Source organism: Ambystoma mexicanum, chromosome 13 (genome assembly GCF_040938575.1).
Source record: "Ambystoma mexicanum isolate Mex_15411 chromosome 13, UKY_AmexF1_1, whole genome shotgun sequence".
Lineage (NCBI taxonomy): Eukaryota > Metazoa > Chordata > Amphibia > Caudata > Ambystomatidae > Ambystoma > Ambystoma mexicanum.
The window spans coordinates 417,785,616-417,798,521 of NC_090938.1; positions in this window are offsets into that span (position 1 = coordinate 417,785,616).

Sequence of the window (12,906 nt, forward strand, 5' to 3'; positions counted from 1 at the left end):
CCAGATTTGCATGGCACCAACACTGTACAGTTGGAAGTGGTCGATGTGCTAGCGTCACCAGGTTTTAAGACTACGTATCCTTTAACTTAGTACTGTCATGCGAATGCTATGTTTGGGGTTGGGTAGCTGCATTGCAGTGTGGTAAGTATTTGGTCATGTGTTTTGTCAGTTCTACATTAATGGGAGCATATTGTGTGTGGGGAGTTTCCATTCGGGACACTGTACTTTGTGACACTTGTGTCATGTTTTGGGGATTCCTTTGTTTGCTTTCACATAGCATGACATGCCATGGTGTGTTGGGTGGCGGTGCTGGGGAGGGGTTGGGTGATATGGCACTGTTGTCAGGTTGTATCTTGCAAGGGGGTAATGATTTTAGCAGCATAGAAGTGTGTCTTTTGATGACAGAGCATTGGTGGTGTTTGTGTAGGTAGGGATGCACACAATGGAACACTTCCAGGTGAACAATCTCAGGCTGGTATGGTTGTGACAGTTGACTGTCACTTGACTCATCATCATTGATAGTCAGCTGGTATGTGCCAGGGATGCGTGCACTCCACAGGGGTGTGATTTTAGGTGAAGTAATTATCCACCAGCGGCGTACGGGCTGCCTCACCCCATGCCCTTTCCCCTCCCATGCGCATGCGGGCGTTCATGTGGTTGGGGATGTGGGGGCACCACCATGTCCACGGCCAGGCCCCGGTGTGTTGCAACGTTGTGCAGGACACATGCTGCCACTATGATCCTACACACTACTGGGGGAGCGTATAACAGCTGCCCGCCAGAACGGTCAAGGGAGCGAAAGCGTGACTTGAGCACTCCGAATGTGCGCTCCACTATGCCCCGGGTTGCAATGTGGGCTGTGTTGTATCTTACCTGGGGTGGCGTGGTGGGGTTCCGAATTGGCGTCATCATGTGGGTGCTCAGAGGGTAGGCACTGTCCCCTGGGGAGGTGGTGATGGGTATCATTAGTGGGGTTGTGACATTACTCAGTATCTGACATGCATGCATGTGCAGTGGCATTTATACTCACCAAGCAGCCATGTATCACCATGCCGCCCAGCTTCTAGGTCTCGGTTTAGGGTTGACATTCTGTAAATGAAACTGTCGGTGGTGGACCCTGGATAGTTGGCATATACTGAGGTGATGATTCCCTTGGCATCACATACTACCTGGACGTTGATGGAATGCCAGTGCTTGCGGTTTCTATAGATGTGCTCAGATGCCCTGGGGGGACGTAGAGCCACATGGGTGCAATCAATGGCACCTAGCACTTTGGGGAATTGTGCCACTCTGTAGAAATCCTGGGCGGCAGCCTGCCTTTCTGCAAGTGTTCTGGGCAGGTATATGTGCCTGCGGACTGATGGGCGTGTAGTGATGATGGCCAAGACCTGGTGTAGGCAGCGTGACTGCGTGGCCTGTGACACCCCCCCCCCCACTATGGCACTTGTCCGCTGAAATTATCCAGTGGCCAAGAAGTGCAGTACATTAAGGACCTTCTCCAGGGGGCTGAGTGCTTGGGAGCACAGGGTGGGTGATGTGAGGTCATCCTCCCACTCACTGACCAGGTCGAGTATTATGTGAGGTGGAAACCTGTACCTCCCATACACGTGGTCATCAGGCATCCCAAAAAGGCTGGTTCTGGGTGTAAAAATTCTGGCCTTGACTATCTTCCTCCGCCTCCTGCGGTATCCCACGGCCACTGCTGCTAGGAACGGTATATTCATCCTGGCGTCTGAGCTTGTTTGTTGTTTGCGCTCACTTTTATGATGCGCGGGTCGACGTACGCCTGCTTCCTGCTGGCGTACGTGTTTCCGGATTGGCCCGTCTTTTTGGGCGCATGCCTTAGCCACGTTCGATTCCATGAATACGTGTTGTAGGCGAGCGTGTAAAACTTTCTGCGCACCCCAGTAATACACGTACCCCGCTCGGCCAGGCCCAATCGCGTGTGAAACTTCACGCAAACCCGTGAAATACACGTACCCAGGCCAATCGCGTGTGACACTTCCCGCGCACCCCAGTAATACACGTACCCTGCTCACCCAGGCCCGATCACGTGTGAAACTTCCCGTGCACCCCTGGAATACACGTACCCCGCTCACCCAGGCCCGATCGCATGTAGAACTTCACGCGCACCCCTGAAATACACATAGCCCGCTCCCCCAGGAACGATCGTGTGTAAAACTTCCCGCGCACACCCGGAATACATTGACATGCTATTTTTCACACAGCGGGTGTCGCTGTTTGTCGTGTACCCCTTTGCACGTCATTTGTTCTAGGGGGCCACATTATGGGACATTCATCAGAGCTGTATATTTGTGCTTTTTGTTAGCACACATTTTGGCACACATTTTTTTCCAGCGCAGGGACGCTACCGCCTGCCTTCATGTGGCGGACGGGTTTGGGTCTGTGCGCGTCTTTGCCAGTGCACTGGTTTGCCCTATTCGATTCCATGAATACGTGTTGTAGGCGAGCATGTGGGCGTTCCGCGCACTTGCCTCCTGTACTTCCCCCATGACGCCCACATTTTTACGAGTTTTTCCCCATTCCGAGTGTTACACCCCCTGTTCCGCCTACTTTTGTTGTGTGCGCCGCTCTATGTGCGCTTTCGCTGTGGCCTTAGCGCATGCCGTTTCAGCGCACATCCCTGATTTTACCCGCGCACGGACTTCCATGAATAGATGTGCGCTGGTTTCCCTGCGATATTCGCACTTGCACTGCGATTTTCGCTCTTTCACTGCGAATCGCACGTTTTCGCACACTTGCGCCGAAATTTTCAGCGCACATTAATTCCATGAATCGGCCTGTATAACAGTGTATACATTCTTGCAAGCAGGTAATTACAATAGCTATTACAAAGCGTGGGCAAGGATTTGGACACGCATTGGGTATGAAAGCCCATGAGTTTAACTCACCCCCGATAGTCTCTCTGTTGCCTCCTTTTTGCCTGTCAATAAAGCGACCAAAAACAGGTTGCTATTAACAGTACAATACTAAATGGAATGCATATATCCAACGTCTGATGCACTAATCACAAAGAACTTGTGCAGTGGTGCTGCCACATCTCTGAATCTGTCAACACGGGGAATGGGTTCTCGCAGATATTGAACTGCAGCATAATTTATGACACCTGTCACGCCAAAAAACTGGTAATTGCAAGTCTTCAAATATAGCAATATGTGGATCGAAGGCAAAGCATGGTCACTTGAGGGCATAGCATTAGCCGTAGCACCATCATTCAAGGAGATGAGTAAATTCTGAAATACAAGAATGCTTTCAACAAGGAGAAACGCAGCTTAATTACATGGAGCAAGAAGATAATTATTCAGGCAGCCCAATACGGCCACACTACCTTTGAAACCACCCCTGATATTCTTGAGATCCGAAGATTCTGCTGTTTACTTAGTTCTGCTTAGATTTAATTGTGTGGGAGTAACCAAGCAGCAACATTGATGCCATTTTCCAGACTGACTAGAGACTGTCACACTTGCAGTCAAATCCTTTCTCCAAATCTACAAACCGCAGGCGAGAACTTGACATTTTACCTCATGGTGCTCAGTGCAGAGATGGTCTGTCTGTTTCATGGCTCATGCAAGGGCAAGCAGCACATCAATCAAATTAATGGACCATTTAACTCACCCACTGTACACTGGAGGATGCTGTTCCTTGCTCCCACTGGGCCTCAAACTGCAGGCCTGCTGCAGCCTTAAATTGGTAGGTTTGTAAAGCAAAATACGTAGCCTGTAGCACTGCTTGAAATGCAGTAACCTACAGCATGAATCGGTAGGGTTGGCAAGTATCGTATTACTATTAGCTTTCTTTTGTGTACTTTCTGAGATGCGCACACAGCGTGGTTTGCATTGTCATTCTGTGCTATTGTTATGTGTGCATCGCTTGCACTAACTTTACGTGTGCGCACACCACAAGGTCACCACACTCACCTTCATAGCTGATATTATTTGTTGACAGTAGTGGCTCAAACCGTGCACTACAGGTATTTTCATAATGTGCGTGCCCAGCGTTGCCCAACCTGTCATGTGAGGACGTTAGGTCCGGAAACCAGCAACATAAAAAGAAGCTGAAGCAGACATGCGCACACAGAGCGTACGGTCACAGTTTTCTTGTATACAGTAGTTGCTCAGAGAACATGTGAATAATTTACGAACAACACTATGTACTGTTGCAAGTGGTTTTATTTTTCATGCAATGTTCACAAGAAAGTGTAAGATGCCTGCAGCCACTGCTTTTTTCATTTTGTGGATAAATTCCAGCGTAGAATGCTGTCTGTGCTTTTCTGCACTTGTTTTGTCATCTGGCAAAGTAGAAAAGGATTACTTTGTGGTTCTTGGTGGTTCGTGTGGGAGAACACACTTTCTTTGTAATTTAGGAAAGGTACCAGCCCTGTCTCTGTGATGCCTTACATCATAAAGGTTTGCACGTTGCTTCTTATTGCCGGAAACGCAAATGGACATACAGGCCCGTAGCGGTCGTCCCAGATAACAATGAGTGAAAACACACTGCTTATGCTAATCTTGCAATGATTGCTCCACCACCCGTCTCTTGGCATGTGAAAGGCGTGGCATGTGCAGTAAGCTTCAAGGTATCTGCGAATAAACAGGAATAAGAATACATTTAAGTAGCCGTTATCAGTGGCAGCATAAAGGACAAGGGTCTGCGGGAAGGATGTCGTAAACAGGCTCCAGGTGGCCGGTTTATGGACTTTTGGGTGACCTACTGTGTGTTATTGAGTAGCGTCATATGTTCATCCACAGCCTTACTCTCTGTTTTGTATGCGCCACTCCCCTTCTATGGGTACACACATGCAAATTGTTGTTCAAACGTTGCCAACACACCCTCCTTTTATGTGTTTGCTTTTCACAAAAGATGTCAGTGGCAGCGAGAGTCCTCAGACACACGGCACATTCTCTCTGTGTGTGCCCAAAGAAACATTAAAAAAAAGAAATTTTCATGGGGGTCTCCTCCAATTGCAGGACTACTATGCAGGAGCTGTTTTGCGAAAACATGCAATACTTCAATATTACCTGTCAACGTTTGTGTGCCGGTCGAGTGTTATATGGACCTCTGGGCGTTATTATTTTTTAAAACAATGAAGGCGCGTACAACTCTTAAGTGTTTGAAAGGTCATTGTAAGGACAACACAGGCTATTTAGCAGCACACGATTGAGCATATGGTATCCTGTTTCATTGCACGAGGTGCGTTCACTTTCAGTGTTGTGCTTTATGTATACATTTGCATGGGCTGGAGAATCATGTCAACAAAAGAAAGAACACTCATATCTGCCATTTACGGAGAATGATGGAGACATGGCACTGTAACGCAGCGTGACCACTGATGTTACAAACCCCCGTACAGTGCACACGGACAAAGTCTATGGTCTGGTAACTTCATAATTATGCTTACAGAACTGTATACTACTAAATGTTAGTCCCACTACACATGTATCGTAAAGTTGTACTTACATAACTTCTGCAAATTCCATACTATATACTGTGTGGACGGGAAATTGCTCTGGGTGGCGTATTGAACAGTTGCAGACTAACTTAACAGAACATGTGCACATCCACTTTACTGTACGTTATGTTTGATTTTTATTTTACATTTCATACAATGTCTGCCTTTGGAGCAAACCATGCATCCCACTCAAGGCTGTTTTACAATGAGCATTTCTCCTGTTGACAGAGAGGTATGTTAGGTTTTGCTTTCCGGCGACCATGCGGCTACAAAAAAGATTCAGGCGGCAACATGTTTCGATTTCACCGTGCATTTCCGAATGTCAGTAGTGTGGTTACGTTGACGTTACTATAACGCAAATGGAGAGATGATGGTACTGCACTGAATGCACAGATGACAAAGTACATAAATGTAAATGTACAGGCCCTATGTACTATTTATATATGCAGTGCCTTACGAAGCAACAGTGTACGATGGCAGATTGTGTGTGAGATGGCTCCACATAAGTGGGTGGCAGGGTCATCTCACGCAGTTTGGTGTCTTGTAGCACAAAGATATTTGGGACTCTCGTTCATCAAACAAAAGGAATTACTTAACACCTTCTTCAAACATTGTAAGGGGGTATGAAAAGAGAAGCAGAAGTTTGAATTTTAGGGAGTACCGCAGACTTTACAATATGGTTACCGAGTTGTACACAAATTGCTGCACTCTATTCTGTGTTCTATACCTTCCAGGGAAACGGTGTACATAACAACAAAGATGAACTAATGCCCTAAAAGGTGACAGTGGCATGCGAGGAGGCAGATCTTACAGCACATGGGACAGTAACGTAAGACATATGGATGCATTTTTCTGTTTGGGTTGTTGTGAATGTGCACATTATTGGGTAGGTTACTGTACTTTAGTGCATTTAATGTGTCCACTAATTACAGGCTTAGGTGAAGAGGGTATTCAGCAAAGAGGTTGTCCATTGTGTGGAACCAATGTAATACATTGTGAACTGAAGTGGCTAAGGGGTAGGTGGCTGTGTTATGTGTCGGGTTTGTGGTAAGTGGATAGATGTTTATATGTATGCTTGTACTGTGTTGTGGTAGTTGTGGCCAGGGTCTACAATATTGAGTGCATGGCTGGAGCCTGTAAACTGTACGGTGTGTAGTGAAGCGTGCAGGCCGTGGTCACAAGCAGCACAGTGTAATATAGCTCTAGATTGAACATTGTGGCATTCGTATGTGGATTTCAGAAATATGTGGACACATTACCCTTCGCAGATTCTGCAGAAGTATGATACCAATAATTTCATACTTAGTGTTTCTATTGTGGAGGGCCTGTGCAGTTTTTTGTGTATGGGATGTGAAAGGTTGTAATAATTGTTGCTTGATTATCTGTAGAAAAAGAGAACATAATATGTTAGAGTAGATATTTCGTCATTTTGCAGTTCATTACATTACCGACATGTTTACACTTTGTGGACCCTCATAAAAAGTACTGCATAAGTACTATGCTTTAAACAAGTGTACTGTGCAGTTCCTGTCTTTGCATATTTATTGGGTCTGTGGGAAAAGAAAATCCATGCTGGATAAAAAAATAAAACAACTTCCAAATGTATTTGCTGTTACATTGCACAGTCAATTACAGTTACGTTTGCACTCATTACAGCAATGCTTAAGATGCACTGTTGTAGTAGAATGAATTGAAATGGTGTACGATTTCTGTTTTGTACGTGTTAGTAGTATGGTTGCAGTTATATAGCAGTTGGTGAATTGTAACTGTTTACCTGCTTCCTTTTGTTAGCATTGTTTCTTTATGTGTTTGGTTGCTGTTGATGTTTTGCAAGTATTGTGCCATTGCACTGTGGTACTACAGAATTGTGAGGGCAGTTACGTACCTGTTGGCGTACTGTAACTGTTCATACTTTGGACGTGTTTGAGGATATGTTTGTAGCACAGTGGTTGCTGAAGGTTGACTCTGCCTGTTTCAATGCTGCAAGTAATATTGCAGTATTCTGGTAGCAGTTAGATACCAGTTGTCGTCTTCTAACTGTTTATCGTGTCCCATTTCTATAGGGTACGGTTTGAACCTCATGTCCTCCTGTTGGTAGTTTCACATCTTTCCACATTTTTAAGTGGTGGTGCACCATTATGGGTTTACTTACTGATATTTGTATATGAATTGAATTTGTATGGGCATTGTTAGACAGGTGGTGACACAATTGCGTAGTTGGTGGTTTCAAAGGTTACTGTGGATAGTTTTGAACCCTCATACATAGTAGTTTTTCTTTTACGTATGGTGTAGAAAACAATATTAGTGTCATTTTTGTACACTATTTGTTTCTCTGAGTGCAATCATTGGGTTCATTGGGTAAAAGTGTACAATAGACACATTGATGTATTTGTTAGATACTTACTGTATGCTAAGTTGTTCTAGTTCAACAGTGTCGAAGGTAATTCCTATTTTTCTGCAATTATGTGGGTACTGTTGGTGTTGGAGAGTAGGGTATTCTGATTTTGTACATCAATGAGTACAGTCTGGCTTCAAGAATATTAAGGAGGCATTTGCAAGATTTGCAGGTAATCTCTGATTTGGAATAATGGAAGTATCATTGCATTCCTACCATGAGCATTGCTTTCTAATGTATTCAGTATAGTGACCTGCACTGGCTGTGCCGCCTGTGTGGTAGATTATGGCTACTGTTGTGAAGGTTTTCTTGCCAAGTGATATCTGTCCATGTGTGAAGGTAGTACGTTTTCAGTTATTTTTGGTTCCATCTGCATTGTATCTTAAAAGCATCAATATTACACATTGACTATGTGATTGTATATGTAACATCAAACCATTATCGGAATTGCAAGAAGTACACAATATGCTATGGTTTGCATTTTTCACCAGTTGTTGAAATGGAATGGATTCACAGTTAGGTATTGATACATAGACAAAGCGCTCGTTAGGGACGTGTTCCTGAATGACATGGTTGCATAGAGTGCATGCATGCTTCCACATGTAGGAAATCTGAAAAAAGTAATTTATGGGTATGTTTTTGCTTTCCATGATTTGTAGTAAGTACATTAGACATTTCTGTGGATCTTCTTGTCTGTTTAATGTGAATGTCACCATTCCAGCACAGTAGTCCAATTTCTGTCTTATTCCTGAGACACTGTAAGTGTTGTCAGGATTATTTGCTGCATTTCTGTGAAGAATTAGCATTTGTAAACACGATTGGTTCGAGCCATTTAAATAAATGTTTTCAACAATTGCTGGCATTTGCAATAGAACATTGATTGCTACATTTGCAGAGCAATTTACATCAGTTGTATTGGAAAATGTGATGCAAGGAATGTCAGCGCTGACTGCACTTGCATCAAAATTGACTAGATATAGTCCTTCAAGTGTATGTAGGCGTGACAGTGCTACGTAACTCATGCCTTCTTTAAAGACTGTGCTGCCAATATCAATTAATGCTTGATCTAAGGTTAGACCTTGCGATTTATGAATAGTCACTGCATAAGCTAGCAACAGAGAAAACTCTTCTCTGCGTACATACATATCTTTGAAAAGAAGTAATCAAGCTGTTGTGCATCCTATCCTTTTAACTTCTGAAAGTTTGTCAAACTGGATGTTGACAAACGGAATGCTGTTGTCATGTGGGTATGTCTGGAAGCCAACAATTGTTCCAAGTGCTCCTTGCTCCATGTCAAGGTTACATTTTAGCATTACTCTACAGTTAACACATAATCTTAAAATTTTCTCCAAACCAGCTGTGTTGGAGACAGGGTTTTCTAAGGTATTTAGTCGTGCTATGGGGTTTTGACACATAGGTATTGTTATACCGTGTACGTCCAGTTTGTCTGTGTAGTGAATTTCCACTAGTGGTTACATTTCTTTTTTCAGCATTGTTGCATTGAATTGTGCACAACTTGCTAGATTTGGCATTAAGGACATACAGTTGCCATTTTTGTGAGCTAATTGTTCCATGACACCAGTAGCACATGTGTTATGCCCATACAGCTCATGGATGTATCTGGCATTTAGGGTAGACTGCGCTTCCTTTGATAGTACACCAATCCGCATGTTTTTTTAAATGTTGGCATAGGTGAGGTCTGCAGACTGATTCATGTTTTCAGTTAGTTTTCTGTATTGGAAATTTGCCAGAGATTTACATTCCAGATGCTTCCAAGACTTTTACGGCACAGCTTGTGTGCTAAGGTTTTACAGATAGGTTCACCTTTCACTGGTGTTAATTGAAGGAGATCTCTGAAAACAATGACATGTTTTCCTCCAAATAATTCTTCGTAGTCTGTTTTGAGGACCTCTTGCAATCTGAGGTTAATCAATGCTAACATTAGGTTGGAAACGATGCTCACCTCATCTATTAGGAGCATTTTTATATGTTTCAAAACTCTGCGTAGCTCCATAGCATCTTCTGCTGAAAGTTTGCAGTACTCTAATTTGGTTTGGTGTTCTACTGTTCTTCGTAGTCTGATTTGAGGACCTCTTGCAATCTTAGGTGAATCAAAGCTAACATTAGGTTGGAAACCATGCTCAACTCATCTATTAGGAGCATTCTCATTTGTTTCAAAACTCTGCGTAGCTCCATAGCAGCTTCTGCTGAAAGTGTGCAGTACTCTAATTTGGTTTGGTGTTCTACTGGGAGCAGTAGCAATCAGTGTAAAGTGACACCACCTATGCTGTAGGCAGCTAAACCTGTGGGGGAGGTTACAACAGCTGAAAGGTTGTTTGTTAATTGTTGGAGGAATTTACTGATAATTTTTACTTAGAATGGTTTTCCTGAACATCTTCACCACTTACATATAGCAGTACAGGTTTGTAGTTTTCATAGGTACAAGTTTTAGTTTCATGCTGTATACCATGTGTTAGGGAGAATTCTCATAAATGTGCTAATTCCCTTGACCTTAGATTACCCCAGCAACTTTGCTGGATTTTGAGGACTTGATTTTTTTACCTGGAAAGAGTGTGAGCCTTTTTTTTCCCACTCGTTCAAGTATTCTGATGTATGTTTTTCACTTGTGTTCTTTGATTATGAAGTTTTAGAAAACTTCACAGGCATCATCTTTTCATGTGTGTTACACAGCACCCTCAGTGCAGTGACACAGGGATGTGTTTTAGACTTCCCAAGGTTTAAATACCTTCTCTGGGATCAACTACTATTTCCCAGAGAATGTAAAGTGAAATTGACTTTACTAGTCTTTTCCAAATTCCTAGACTCAGCACACACCATCTTACAATCGAGTGCTGGAGGGGTTACATAGTATCCCCTGTGTCTAAACACTCATGTAGCAGGTCAAATTCTACCCTTTCCAATTGAAAACTACCATGATTTTTCCCGACCGTGAACACTGGTAGCTAAAAATAATGGGAGCCATGTTTTTCAAGATGGCACCTTGAGCCCCTTTGTTTAAATGGGTCCCGGTCTTCTTTTTTCACCATTTCCTTTTGGAAAGATCTTCTAGTGTTTGTCTCTGCACGCCAAACCAGATTTGGTCCCTTTGTTCATGTGCCTTTGGCGGGCTTCAGGACTGAAGTCCGCCCTTGGCGTCTGAGTGTCTGGGGTGGGCAGGAAGTGAGGGAGGTGCCCAAAACTCCCTGTGCTTAGTCACCTAGGAGACCCACATGCACTCTGGTGTGATTGGCTGGCTGACTGGCCGGCAAGGACAGCCACCCTGCTGGGTGAGTAACAGCTAGGCTGGAATGAAAGGGGGAGAACTGTTTAAAAGGCGAGTCTGGGGGACTGGAAGGCAGAGTCGTCCACTGGAACGAAAGGACCAAAGACGAGCTGGAAGAGGACGGCTGCTGCAACTCCTGGACCATTGGTTTGCCCGGTGAAACCCTGCGGCAGGAGGTCCGAATTGCCAAACTCCATTCGACAGAGATGTTCCTTCAAGGACAGCTTCTCCCTTTGAGTTGGTGGGACCAATCAGCTCATAAGACACCTGGACACCATTTTCAAAGCTGGTTAGGATTAACTAGGGAGAAGGACACCAGTTTGTGTTCTTGAATCTACAGCTACTGGAACTGAAGTGACTCCATTTTGTTTGCTTTCTTCAATGATCCCATGCTGTGCAGGAGTCCCCCGATGTCCTCCCTCTTGTCCCCACTACTGAGGCTCAGGAACAGCGAGATCTGCAGGAGCTGCCAGGAACCACGACTTCAGCAACATTTGTTTCTTCATATAAAGGTACTGCGCTAAACCAATTGAGAGAATGCCACTCTCGCGGTGAAAGTTTGTGAAACTTTCCCAACTTGCAGGCCTAATCAGCTTGTGACCCCACAAATGATTCTTTTTCAGCTAAACTGCTTCTGAGAACTTTTGCAAAGACTTTACCATTTGATACCAGGACTGCTCTTTCCTTTCCAGAACACCAGCCCCTTGACTTTGGCCTGGCTTATTGACTTGAATTGAACTCTTCTGGTAAACTGAAACTATTTGCACTGCCTAGAAAGTATATGTAATCTATTCTACTTACTTTTGTCCTTTTTGCTCACTGCTAAGTAACTGAAGGCCATTTTGCTCCTATTTCAGGGGAGCTCAAACTGTCTCAAAAACATAGGGGGTAATTCATAGAATTCAGCGCACAAGTGGCGCACGCGGCTGGCGCACAGTGTGCGCGTGCGAATCCCTGCGCCAGCCGCGTGCGCTGAAATCCATTTCCGCGCACAGCGTATTCATGGATTCCAGCCACCAAAACCAGCCGTGGCGCACAGTGGCGCAGCGACCCTGCAGCAGCGCCAGTTACGCCCCCAAGAACGCCTCCCACGCAGGGAAAAGCCATCAACATACCCAATCCAGCGCAAAGGGCTGCGCTAACCCCTTACCAGCACAGCAAGCGGGCTACGTGTATCACTGGGGTGCGCGGGAAGTACCTCACGCGATTGGCCCCGTGCGAGCAGGGTACGCGTATTTCAGGGGTGCGCGGGAAGTTCCACACGCGATTCTATCAGGGTACGTGTATTTCGGGGTGCGCGTGAAGTTCCACACGCGATATCAGCAGGGTACATGTATTTCATGGTGCAGGGGAAGTTACACACGCGATTTCAGCAGGGTACGTGTATTTCAGGGGTGCGCGGGAAGTTCCACACGTGATATCAGCAGGGTACGTGTATTTCAGGGTGCAGGGGAAGTTACACACGCGATTTCAGCAGGGTACGCGGGAAGTTTTACACGCGAATAGCCTGGGCGCGTGTATTTCAGGGGTGCGCGGGAAGTTTTACATGCAAATAGCCTGGGCGCGTGTATTTCAGGGGTGCGCGGGAAGTTTTACACGCGAATAGCCTGGGCGCGTGTATTTCAGGGGTGCGCAGGAAGTTTTACACGCGAATAGCCTGGGCGCGTGTATTTCAGGGGTGCGCTGGAAGTTTTACACGCGAATAGCCTGGGCGCGTGTATTTCAGGGGTGCGCGGGAAGTTTTACACGCGATTTCAG